Source organism: Aulonocara stuartgranti, assembly GCF_965226115.1.
Source record: "Aulonocara stuartgranti genome assembly, chromosome: 1".
Taxonomy (NCBI): domain Eukaryota; kingdom Metazoa; phylum Chordata; class Actinopteri; order Cichliformes; family Cichlidae; genus Aulonocara; species Aulonocara stuartgranti.
Window position 1 is genome coordinate 22,757,997 of NC_138939.1, and position 11,281 is coordinate 22,769,277.

The window sequence follows — 11,281 nt, forward strand, 5'->3', positions numbered from 1 at the left end:
CAAAAAAAAAAGATTATTTGCATCAAATATAAAAAAAACATGCCTCCCATGTTTTTCTTTTTTTAATGAGAGTAAACTGAATAAGCATTTGTTTGTTCTGCAAAGTAAGACAATAACTATTATTGTGCTTTAACAGTTTACACTTTAAGTATATATAATAATAATTTTAATTAGCCTATAACAGAACAGATAATTCATGTTATCTATAAAGAAAAGTTTGGCTACCATCAGTATAGTCCATCACAGGTGTAAAATGTAGAAGAAACAGCTATATACAGTTGTGGTCAAAAATTTACATACACTTGTAAAGAATATAATATAATGGCTCTACCGAGTGTCCCGTTATTTCTAAAACTCTGATTTTTCTCTGATAGAGTGATTGGAACAGATGCTTCGTTGTCACAAAAAACATTCATGAAGTTTGGTTCTTTAATGACTTTATTATGGGTTAACAGAAAAAAGTGATCACATCTGCTGGGTCAGAAATATACATACAGCAGTGCTAATATTTGGTTACATGTCCCTTAGCCATTTTCACTTCAATTAGGCGCTTTTGGTAGCCATCCACAAGCTTCTTGTTGAATCTTTGACCACTCCTCTTGACAGAATTGGTGCAGTTCAGTTAAATTTGATGGCTTTCTGACGTGGACTTGTTTCTTCAGCATTGTCCACATGTTTTCAATGGGGTTTAAGTCAGGACTTTGGGAAGGCCATTCTAAAACCCTTATTCTAGCCTGACTTAGCCATTCCTTTACCACTTTTGATGTGTGTTTGGGGTCATTGTCCTGTTGGAACACCCAACTGCGCCCAAGACCCAACCTTCATGTTGATGATTTTAGGTTATGTTGAAGAATGTGAAGGTAATCCTCCTTCTTCATTGTCCCATTTACTCTCTGTAAAGCACCAGTTCCATTGGCAGCAAAACAGCCCCACAGCATAATACTCCCACCACCATGCTTGATTGTAGGCATGGTATTCTTGGGGTCAAAGGCCTCACCTTTTCTCCTCCAAACATATTGCTGGGCATTGTGGCCAAAAAACTCGATTTTTGTTTTGTCTGACCACAGAACTTTCCTCCAGAAGGTCTTATCTTTGTCCATGTGATCAGCAGCAAACTTCAGTCGAGCCTTAAGGTGCCGCTTTTGGAGCAAGGGCTTCCTTCTTGCACGGCAGCCTCTCAGTCCATGGAGATGCAAAACACGTATGACTGTGGACAATGACACCTGTGTTCCAGCAGCTTCTAATTCTTGGCAGATCTGCTTTTTGGTGATTCTTGGTTGACTCTTCACCCTCCTGACCAATTTTCTCTCAGCAGCAGGTGATAGCTTGCGTTTTCTTCCTGATCTTGGCAGTGACGAAACAGTGCCATGCACTTTATACTTACAAACAATTGTTTGCACTGTTGCTCTTGGGACATGCAGCTGCTTTGCCCCAAGTGACTTTCCTGACCTGTTCAAGTCAATAATTCGCTTTTTCAGATCCATGCTGAGCTCCTTTGACTTTCCCATTGTAGCGTTTGTGGGCGTTTGTATCCAATGAGCCCTATTTAACTGGCCTAAGAGAAGTCACCAGCTGTCGTCACTCATAATCACTCACAAGCAGTTAAGAGGCTATGCTATGAAGCTCAGTTCACTGACAACTTTCTAAGTCACCAAAATTGCTAATTCATGTTGCTGTATGTATATTTTTGACCCAGAAAATGTGATCACCTTTTTCTGTTAACCCATAATAAAGTCATTGAACAACCAAACTCCATGAATGTTTTTTGTGACAAAGAAGTATCTGTTCCAATCACTCTATCTGAGAAAAATCAGAGTTTTAGAAATAACGGGACGCTCGGTAGAGCCATTATATTATATTCTTTACAAGTGTATGTAAACTTTTGACCACAACTGTATATAGTCATTGTGGCTTACGATAATTAGATATATGGATTAATCTTACTGCCTTCATGTGGAATATTTTTAGTATCTGAGGGATTTTTTTGCCTAATATCACTGCAAAACTAAACAAACCAGAGTGTGAAACCCCCCCCCCCCCCCAAAACAAAATAGAATAATGGTCAAAAAGAGAGATGCATACTGTCATTATCATCCTCATCGGTCCCATTATTGTTGCTGTTAGATACAGTATGACTGTAAGTGTCATTACACAATGCAGGTCTTATTGCAGACAGTGTTACTTAATATAAATAAGGAAGAGAGTGTAAACTACAAGCAAGTTACTCCTTTGCTGCTTTCGTTGTATTTATTTACAGGAATCAAAAACACTTAAGTTCTGGCTTGTCTTCATATTTAAAAGCTGGTACAATTTTATCTTTAAATTCAGTTAATAAAAGTTTTAGAAAATGAACGTGGTATACTGTTAACCTTTATGTCCATTATGTGTTTTATTATGAAATCAAAGCTAAGTAGGCAAACAGGTCTTATTATCACTATTACAGGTTCCCTGTGCAGTTTCCTGCTTCTATTAATGCAATAGAGGAACATTTTAATGTGTGGGTTCCTGTTTTGTTTGTTCATGGACACATCTAGGTGGTCATGACTTATCAGCAACTGTGGGTAGGCCTATGTTTTTACTTTTGTCCACTATAATAAGGGAGGAACTAAAGTTTTTAATTGCAGTGGGTCACAAATGAATAAGTTACTTGTTGTTGTTCTGGATATTATTAAAACTTAAAACCAGTTTGAGAAGATTATAAAATATGTTGTTAACAATTAAACCAATGCTTTGCAATTTTCTAGCTTTATGACCTCTTAAAAAATAACTGGTCAAGTTTCAGAAGTTTTGCAGTAGCCAGCAGCTCCTGAAAGACAGAGTTCCCCTATGATGTTTAAATAATATGTGATTCAGTTAACTGTCTGAGAACTAAAGAGGTAAAATTGGGCTTCACAATATCACACACAAAAGGCAAAGATAATAGAAAAGTGAGTGTTTGAAAGAAGACCTGACAGACCTGAGTTTGGGAGACACTGAGCTACATCTCTGTAATGAAATATATATAGTTAAAACTGGATGCAGCTCAATCAGTAGCTAAAACAAAATTCGGCTTAACGAGGTTTGGTGTCTTCTTTATGTTTTTTAGTGTTTCGTTTATTTTAAATGTGCACATTAGAGTTGTTTCTACCATATATGGATCTGTAAGAGGGTCCACTTCCTCATCTTTCCTTCAGTGGAGCTGTTCAAGAAGTTCTCTTTATAAACTGCCTGACCACCAGGTGGTGCATGTGACAGGAGTTTACTTTTTAAATTACAGTGTGACATTTGCCCTGACAGTCAAGAAAATGGCCATTGTATGCCGACAAGATTTTAACTTAAGACTGGACGCATGTGGAAACTACTTTTAAAAAACTATAAGAAGTCCTCATTCCCCCCCAACTTTAGCATTTTTGCAATGCAGCATCATTGATTCATTCTTAAATCTTTTGATTCTGTAGGATTAGAAAATGTGGAAGAAGCCAGTCTCATGAGTAATGCGTACTATTTATGACAAATCAGTCTTATGAGACATACAATCCATAAAACACCTTGAACATAAACACATGCTTTTCTTTTCCTATTTCTTTTTGTGTGCAATGACTTTACACTTGTTTTTCAAAGGTAAAAACATTTCAGTGGGCCAGCTTATCCACCACTATTTCCCACATTCTTTGTTTCGATCAATTCCTAAAAAAGTAAGACTTTTTTAGTCCTTTAAAAGCAGAATATGGACAAGCTGCAGAATGAGCGCTAATATACGTAAATAAAAGGATTGCGCAAACAGTCTTAGCCCCTCTCAAGGGCATGTTGTTGAAGTCAAATTGACAACATGCTCTGAGGTTGTTTTTAACATTTGAAGTCTAACCAGAGTTTAAGTTCTCAGATTTTTAAAAATAACTGTGGCTCTGACAGGCGGACTTAGCAGAGTGAGATGTGAAGATAACAAAAAAAAAACATGATTAATGTCCGCACTGAGTCATCCTTGTCTGACTTGAGCAATACATTAAGAAAGAGGAACTTGGTTTTTTGGTGGGATAGAGGACCACAACCTTATATGGTTATCTATGGGTTTCTGTGCTTGTATAGCAATGAAGAGTTTCAAAAAGAAGTTAAATTTAAAAGCTGTTAAACTGACCGTGATGATAGATTATTCTTGTTGTGCTAAATAGAAAAAGGGCGAAACAGGGGAAAAAAGTAACTTTCCACTGTGAACGGTTGCGTGTGTTCGTTTGCGTGCATCTGGGTGCGTGTGCGCATGTCCGCTTGCCTTGTGATGCCTTGTCTAATAATACCCACAGCCAAGTCTAATAGCTGATGCTTGTGGAGTCCAGAGAAAATGAGGAATCAGGAATAAGAAGTGAGAGGGCTGGATGTCCCCTTACACGCTTGTCAAGCGACCGTTCCATGTCATTGTGAAACACATGATGGCCACTGAAACCTCTGGGGACTGTCAGCCAGGAAATGTAGGCCTTCGTTGTGAAGTGTCCACCCACAGAACTGAAATATTCTGTGTGTGTTTTTCCACAATTCTTGAGAAAATTGCAAGTGAAACAGAATGCATTTTGTCCAAAACCCACCCGCTGACACGAATCACAAACCGGGGGGCCCAGTTTTCTGTAGGCTAATACAACCCTTGCACATAAATGCTGGATTGCTTGCCACTCAGTGATGATGTTTTGTCGGGTGTGGGCTCAGATCACATTGTGCAAAACTGCATTGCACGACAAAGTGACAGTATCTGATCGTAAATTGTGGCTGTAATTAGCCCTGCAAGAGTGTCAGTATACAAAAAAAATGTCTCACGCGTATATTTCTATTCTTGTAAATAAATATACTTTGCTGTTTTTGCAGATAGCAGGCCATGATGCATGTGCATACACGATAGATCTTTACACGTTGTCACACCATTAATCGAATTTTGCCAAATTTAACATGCATGCAACAAACACACTTCAGTGTTTAAAAAGTTGCTTTGTCTTGTTTACATGGTGACTTCTTCATTGCAATTTGTTTTATGTTAGACATGTGAAATAATGTGTTTAGCCCTTGGTATAACCTGGCAACAGCCTGGTAACAGATGCTTTAAATGCTTCTTGCAATCATTCCGTGAGAACAAGTACAAATCAAAATGCATCTATCTAACTTCACGCTGTCTTTTTTCCTCCTGCCACCCTGCTTTGCCACTGATTTAATTCAAAGGGGAAGCATCTATTGTTTTAGCCATGCCGATTACCATTCAGTTCATATTGTCACAACACTTCTGTTTAAGCTGTTTTTGTGCTTACATGTATTGCAACCCTTGTCACAGAAGTGTAGTGGATAAAATAGACTAAGCTTAAAGCAAAATTGCTTAAAACGCCAATCAAAGGTCACTTCTCTTGTGCCACCTTTCTTTCATTCTTTGCAACAAATGCGCATCAAACTGATAAGAAATAATAATAAGAGGTTTGAAACTAGACTGCTGATGTGGCCGAATGAGTTGAACTCATCAACATTAGGAGTTCGCGCTGGATTCACAGCTGTAACAACTTGTCTTGTAGGAAGTTTGTCACCTTCTTGTTTTAATAGGGAAGAAGAAGAAGGAGAAGAAGAAGAAGCCTTATGGTACCAACCTAAATTGGTAGATTTAAGGAAGTTTTTAGTTCCCCTGCTAATTCAGAGATATATAGAAAGCCTGCATTTTTCAGCCACCTTTGGCAATTTGCTTCCAGTAGTTCAGCAACTCCCGTGTAGAGAATTTACAGCTGGATGCTGTACATCAAGTGATGGTAAGACCCAAGCAGTATTTTTTTTTTTTTTTGTTCTCTCTGAGCGAGAATGTGGGCGTTTCTTAACTGATACGAGTTCGCTGTTAGTAATACTTTGTGTTTTTGTACAGGTTTTTAAAAGTGCAGTTTAGAACCAAATATATTCAAGCATTTAACCAACATAGTTCACATCTTTTATTTCAGTAATTTGGTTTTCTTTATTTGGATGTGTTTAATTTTCAGAAGATTTTAATTTGTTTTGTTAACATTAAATATAAGTGCAGATAGATATTCGTCTGTTTTACTGTTTGCCTTTTTGCATGTAACGTCACTGTATTTACTCAGAATGCACAATTTTGTGCAAGAAATGCATGTGACTGAGTTTGCTTATTTATTTTTATTTATTTTCTTTTTTTTGTAAGTTGGTTAGTGTTAGAGTGTTAATCTTTAATAAAAGCCCGCAGAATATGTTTATATACAAATATTTGTGCTTTACTTTCATAGCTTTAATATTTTCTGCTGCACAGAGTTAACCAAAGTTTATATCTACAAGCATCTGCTGTGAAGAAAGTGTAGTCTGCCTGGGGACTTTCTTTTAAGGGTGGGGGTTATAACCTTTTTTTTTTAACTGAATTACTCAACTCTCTCAGAGAAATGGTGAGCGAAGACGATTACGAAATTCGAATACTGCCACAGGAGTTACAGAGTGTGGACATCAACCTGCAGTCATTCTGGTCAAACTGATGTTCTGTGCAGGGGGAGTGCAACACTTCCTGTTGCGACGTACCCTGTATCCTGTTTTCCACAGTCAGTGGTCATGCATGTCATTCCCCTCAGCAAGGCTGTGTGGGCACAACCTCGTGACCATGCGTTGTGAATTTTCTGAGACTGAATCAAGGGAGACTCCACATGTCTGAGAAAAACTCTAAATGTCAGCAGAAAAAAAAATCTGCAGGCCTACGACGGCACGAAGAATTTATGCACGTCTGTTAAGAAAAGACTAAAAGTCTAAAATGTGTTTGACTTCAGTGAAGGACTGTATAATCCCTGTGTTTTGCAGTGTTAAGTAAGCTGTAACAGTACCATTTGATAAGCAGCAGATTACTTCCCTCAAAATATTAGTAATACCTTAAAATAAGCACATACAGGCAGTGATGAGAACACTAACACCTCCACACTGCTGGCCTTGACAAGACATGAGGGGCCACGCTACGCGACCGTGAATTAAGAGGTGGCAATTTAACTGTTTGCCTACATGTGTGGACTTGCAGATATGTATCTTGTGACTGTATTCAGACTGAAAACTGTGAAGTGCTCAGTTACACCCTGTATTGCGGCCAAACCAGAATGCAGTCCTTGGTCTGAGCTGCTGCAGGTCACAAGTATGTAATTTCACAGTGTGTCACTTACACTTACACTTAAATTTATCAACGCTGAGAGCCTTATTTTATATCTCACTGGACCTGTTTGCCTTAGAATAAGCAGCCTCTATTTAGGTACAAGACATCTCATGCTGCATGCCCTGTTACTGGGTGTACATTTTTAATGTGCAGCAGCAGGGACAGTGCAGGTATGTTAGCAGATGTCCTGCTGTTGTGTATGTTGGTTAACGACTGTGGCTTATTGGGGCATGTTATGGAAGTTAATATCTATGGAACTTATTCAATCCACCTCCACTTTTTACTCTTTGATGTTATTGTTGATGAAATCGGGCAGCTAAAGATTTGCAGTTGGTTTGCTGCCATTGGTTATTCTTATTAATAATAAAATATTATTATTGTTAGCTGACTCAACGCCCAGGAAATCAACGAACAAAAGAAAAGTAGGTCAAGTCCCTAGAAAACATGGACACTCCCAACAAAGGTGGTTCTGTTGACAAAATCTTTTACCGCGAGCTTTTCCTTTTTTTTGGATTGAATTGTACAAGAAAATAAAGCAGAAACTCATTGTGCTATGCTAACCATCCACTGACTGCAGCTTTCAATTTACCCTAATTAAGGAAATAATATTGATTTGTGTAATTCTCGTTGAACAAGTGGTAGTAAAACACCCAGAAGTAAAACAGGATTTAAAAGTATTCAAGCAGTGATATGGGACTTTTTAACAAAGCCACTGAAGGAAGAAGGACTATTAGGAATGAAATTGCCATGAATGGACCAGCCTCTTTAATATTTACATTCAAAAAGGAGGTTCATTTGCATTCAGCATTAGTAAAATATACAAATGAATTAATGATATTGAAACTTAGGCAGCTGCCTTGTATTTTGATGCTGAGTCGAGGTTAATGCCTTGCTCAGTAACCCTTAAATGTCATTAAGAGTGGGTACAAAATGTACAAACACGTACATTGCAGCAGATGGAAGATTAAATATGGAGCCCTCTGAGTACCTTTAATTTATACTATTCCAGTCTGCTTAGATTTTTTCATGGTCATTATTTTTTTTCACATCTGCAATGTGGGAGTATCTCTGCCAACGGAGATAAGTACAAACAACTTTGGCACAGCGATCACGCTGAAACTGGACATTAGGAGCACCTGTTTTAAGAGCAGCTGTGCTGAGCCTCGTCATGTTTTAGCAAAATGTCTGCCAGTGGTATAACAGAGCCCTAAGAAATAAACGCATGCACACAGTGTTAAGTAAAGGGATACTTTTCCAAAGGTTGCAAAGAAGTTTTTAGATTGTATTACAGTTCACAGATGTACCTAATAAAGTGACCTCTGACTGTATTTCAGCAAGAGGTTAGTCAAAGTCACTGTAAAATCATACACACATGACAAATGGAAGGCTTTCAGAGAAACACTGTGTTGCATGTGATGTGTTGTGGCAATGGTTTTTATGTTGTGTTTTTGATGTTGCAACCTATCTGTATGATGTTGGAGTAAAAATAAAAATAAAGGTTTTACTGAACACTGAATAAGTTGTCAGTATTTCTTTCTTAAAGCAATATGACTACTGAGTTTGTGACTGTACTTGCAATAAGTTTCAAAGCTGTGTGGAAACTAGTTTGTTTTCAGCCATCTGTTTACTGCAGATGTTTCTGTTACTGCAGTTTCTGTTATGTTGCACAATGCGAATTACGTGTCAACGGTCAGCTTTGTTTTGTTATTTACGCCGGCATTGCCACTCTTTTAATAATACCTTTATATGCCTGATGCCTGTCTGTTTATAAACTGCATAGAAGGGCCTCATCTGGAGCTGGCCTGCATTAAACCTGCTGAACCGACCAGAAAATAGCACGCAAATTAAAATAAAAATGCAGCAGAGAGGTGACCCGCTCTTATCGAGACCTGGACAATCCGGACTGTATGACACGTAAAAGGATTCATTTAAAGTCAGCCTTCAAGGAACTGAATCTGAAACAAGAGTTCCCAGTTCCTCATTTAATAGTATAATACTGCTGTTGTGCATGTAATGTACTTCATCACTCAGGCCACAAGGAAAACAAACTAACACTATAAAACCAAAAAGAAGAGACGATTAAAACACTGACGTCGAGTGCAGTTTTAAAAACTTTGACTGTATGCTCATGTATAAAAACATTAAATGTTAATCTGTTTTTTCTGTCTTTACCTACTTTGGACACAGTGTTGATGCAATTGTTACGACAGAAATGAAACCACAGACTGAAAATGCAGTTTTATGTTACACTTAAGCAAGTTCAACAGGGATAGTTTGACTTATTTTTTTAGTCAGCATGTTCACACTCACTCGGCACAGTACTGCATTTTATTTACTGCATTACATATATTAGAGTGCTGATAAAATCAGAGACAAGCATGACACATTTTAATTCCTTTTAAGATTCCTAAGTATCAGGTCATTTTATCTGTGAGGATTGTTAGGTTTATTTTAATTGGTCACCAAAACATTTAACATGGCTCTCTGATTCAAGATGGTGTTGCTAAAACAAAACAAAACAACAAAAAAAACCCATAATGTAGTACAATTACTCACAGTATTTGAGTATTTCAATCTTTTGCAATATTGTACTTCTCTGTAGCAGTTCAGAGGAAAATACTGTAAACCTTTATTAAAGCTCAAGTCACTGATTATGCCTGTAGTACAAACTACTACAAATAAACTTGCCTCTTTGCCAGTTACAGCATTAAAATGAAGAACAATTTTGCATTAATAATTATCGTGAAATAATATAATAAATATGATCTAGAAATGTGTTATTGTGCATAATGAGCACTCTTACGATAATAATAATGGATTGGATTTATATAGCGCTTTTCGGGGCCCTCAAAGCGCTTTACGATGCCACTATTCATTCACTCTCACATTCACACACTGGTGGAGGCAGCTACAGTTGTAGCCACAGCTGCCCTGGGGCAGACTGACAGAGGCGAGGCTGCCATATCGCGCCATTGGCCCCTCTGGCCAACACCAGTAGGCGGCAGGTGAAGCGTCTTGCCCAAGGACACAACGACCGAGACTGTACGAGCCGGGGCTCGAACCGGCGACCTTCCGGTTACAAGACGAACTCCCAACTCTGGAGCCACGATCGCCCAATCCCATCGCCCACGATGGGATTTTTAAATACACATTGATGGTGAATCTACAAATACAACAGTTCTTTGGTATTTGTTCTGTGTACCAAAACTACTTTTACAAAAGTAACACATTAAAGTATTTCTCTCACCTCTGAAAATGATAACACATAACTTCTGTTATGAAATGCTGTATTAATTTTATTATATTTTTTATGATATGGAGCACATAACGGAGTAATCTAAATCGTATCCTATATTTAAATGATCATATTTGAGTTAGCTTAAATGGACGTTGAATGTTATGCCAAAAATGGTCATTATGTTGCTTAGTGAGGGGGGGGGAAAGAACCAAACATTATCTTTTGGCGTCACTGAAAATAGTTGTGATAGAAATAGTTCCGGTCTTGCTGCAGCTCACTCAGTGTATTAATACTCCTGGAAAATGCTACTGTACATATGGTTGGTTCAGCTCAGGCAGCTGTGATTCAGAGGGGGGCTGGTTTGGGGGTAGGCCTCCGTCTGTGTGTTTTTAACAGCTCCCTAAAGTGAGACAATTATGATCCCTCATCAGTTCAAGGGGAAAGCAGGTCACAAGGATTAAAAGCATTTAAATTTACAAAAGACCCTGAGGTGGCACTATTTCTGTGACGGACTGTAACAAAAAAAAAGCTTCCATAAAGAGATAAATGCATATGTGCACTCCGTATGACTAATAGTGTGCATTTGCTATGATGTCTATGTGCATGTGTGTCGCATGTGTGTTATTTTAAAATGAAGTTTGACCGACTGATCGATGTATAGCTGAAATCTCTGAATCTGTGTGACCGTGATCTGTGTTCGAAGATAAAGATAAACTCGGTGTTTTGATCCTATGCCGGACTTTATTTTCAGCACAATGCCTTATCACAATACTGCATTCTTCCTCTTAAGCAGGCAGGTCTAACAATATGCACTCAGATTTATGCTACACTGTTACTGTATTATTTATCAGTTATTTCAACATCTGGGAAATACGCATTTATTTTCAGATGTTACAGTTGACATGATATGTTTCGAA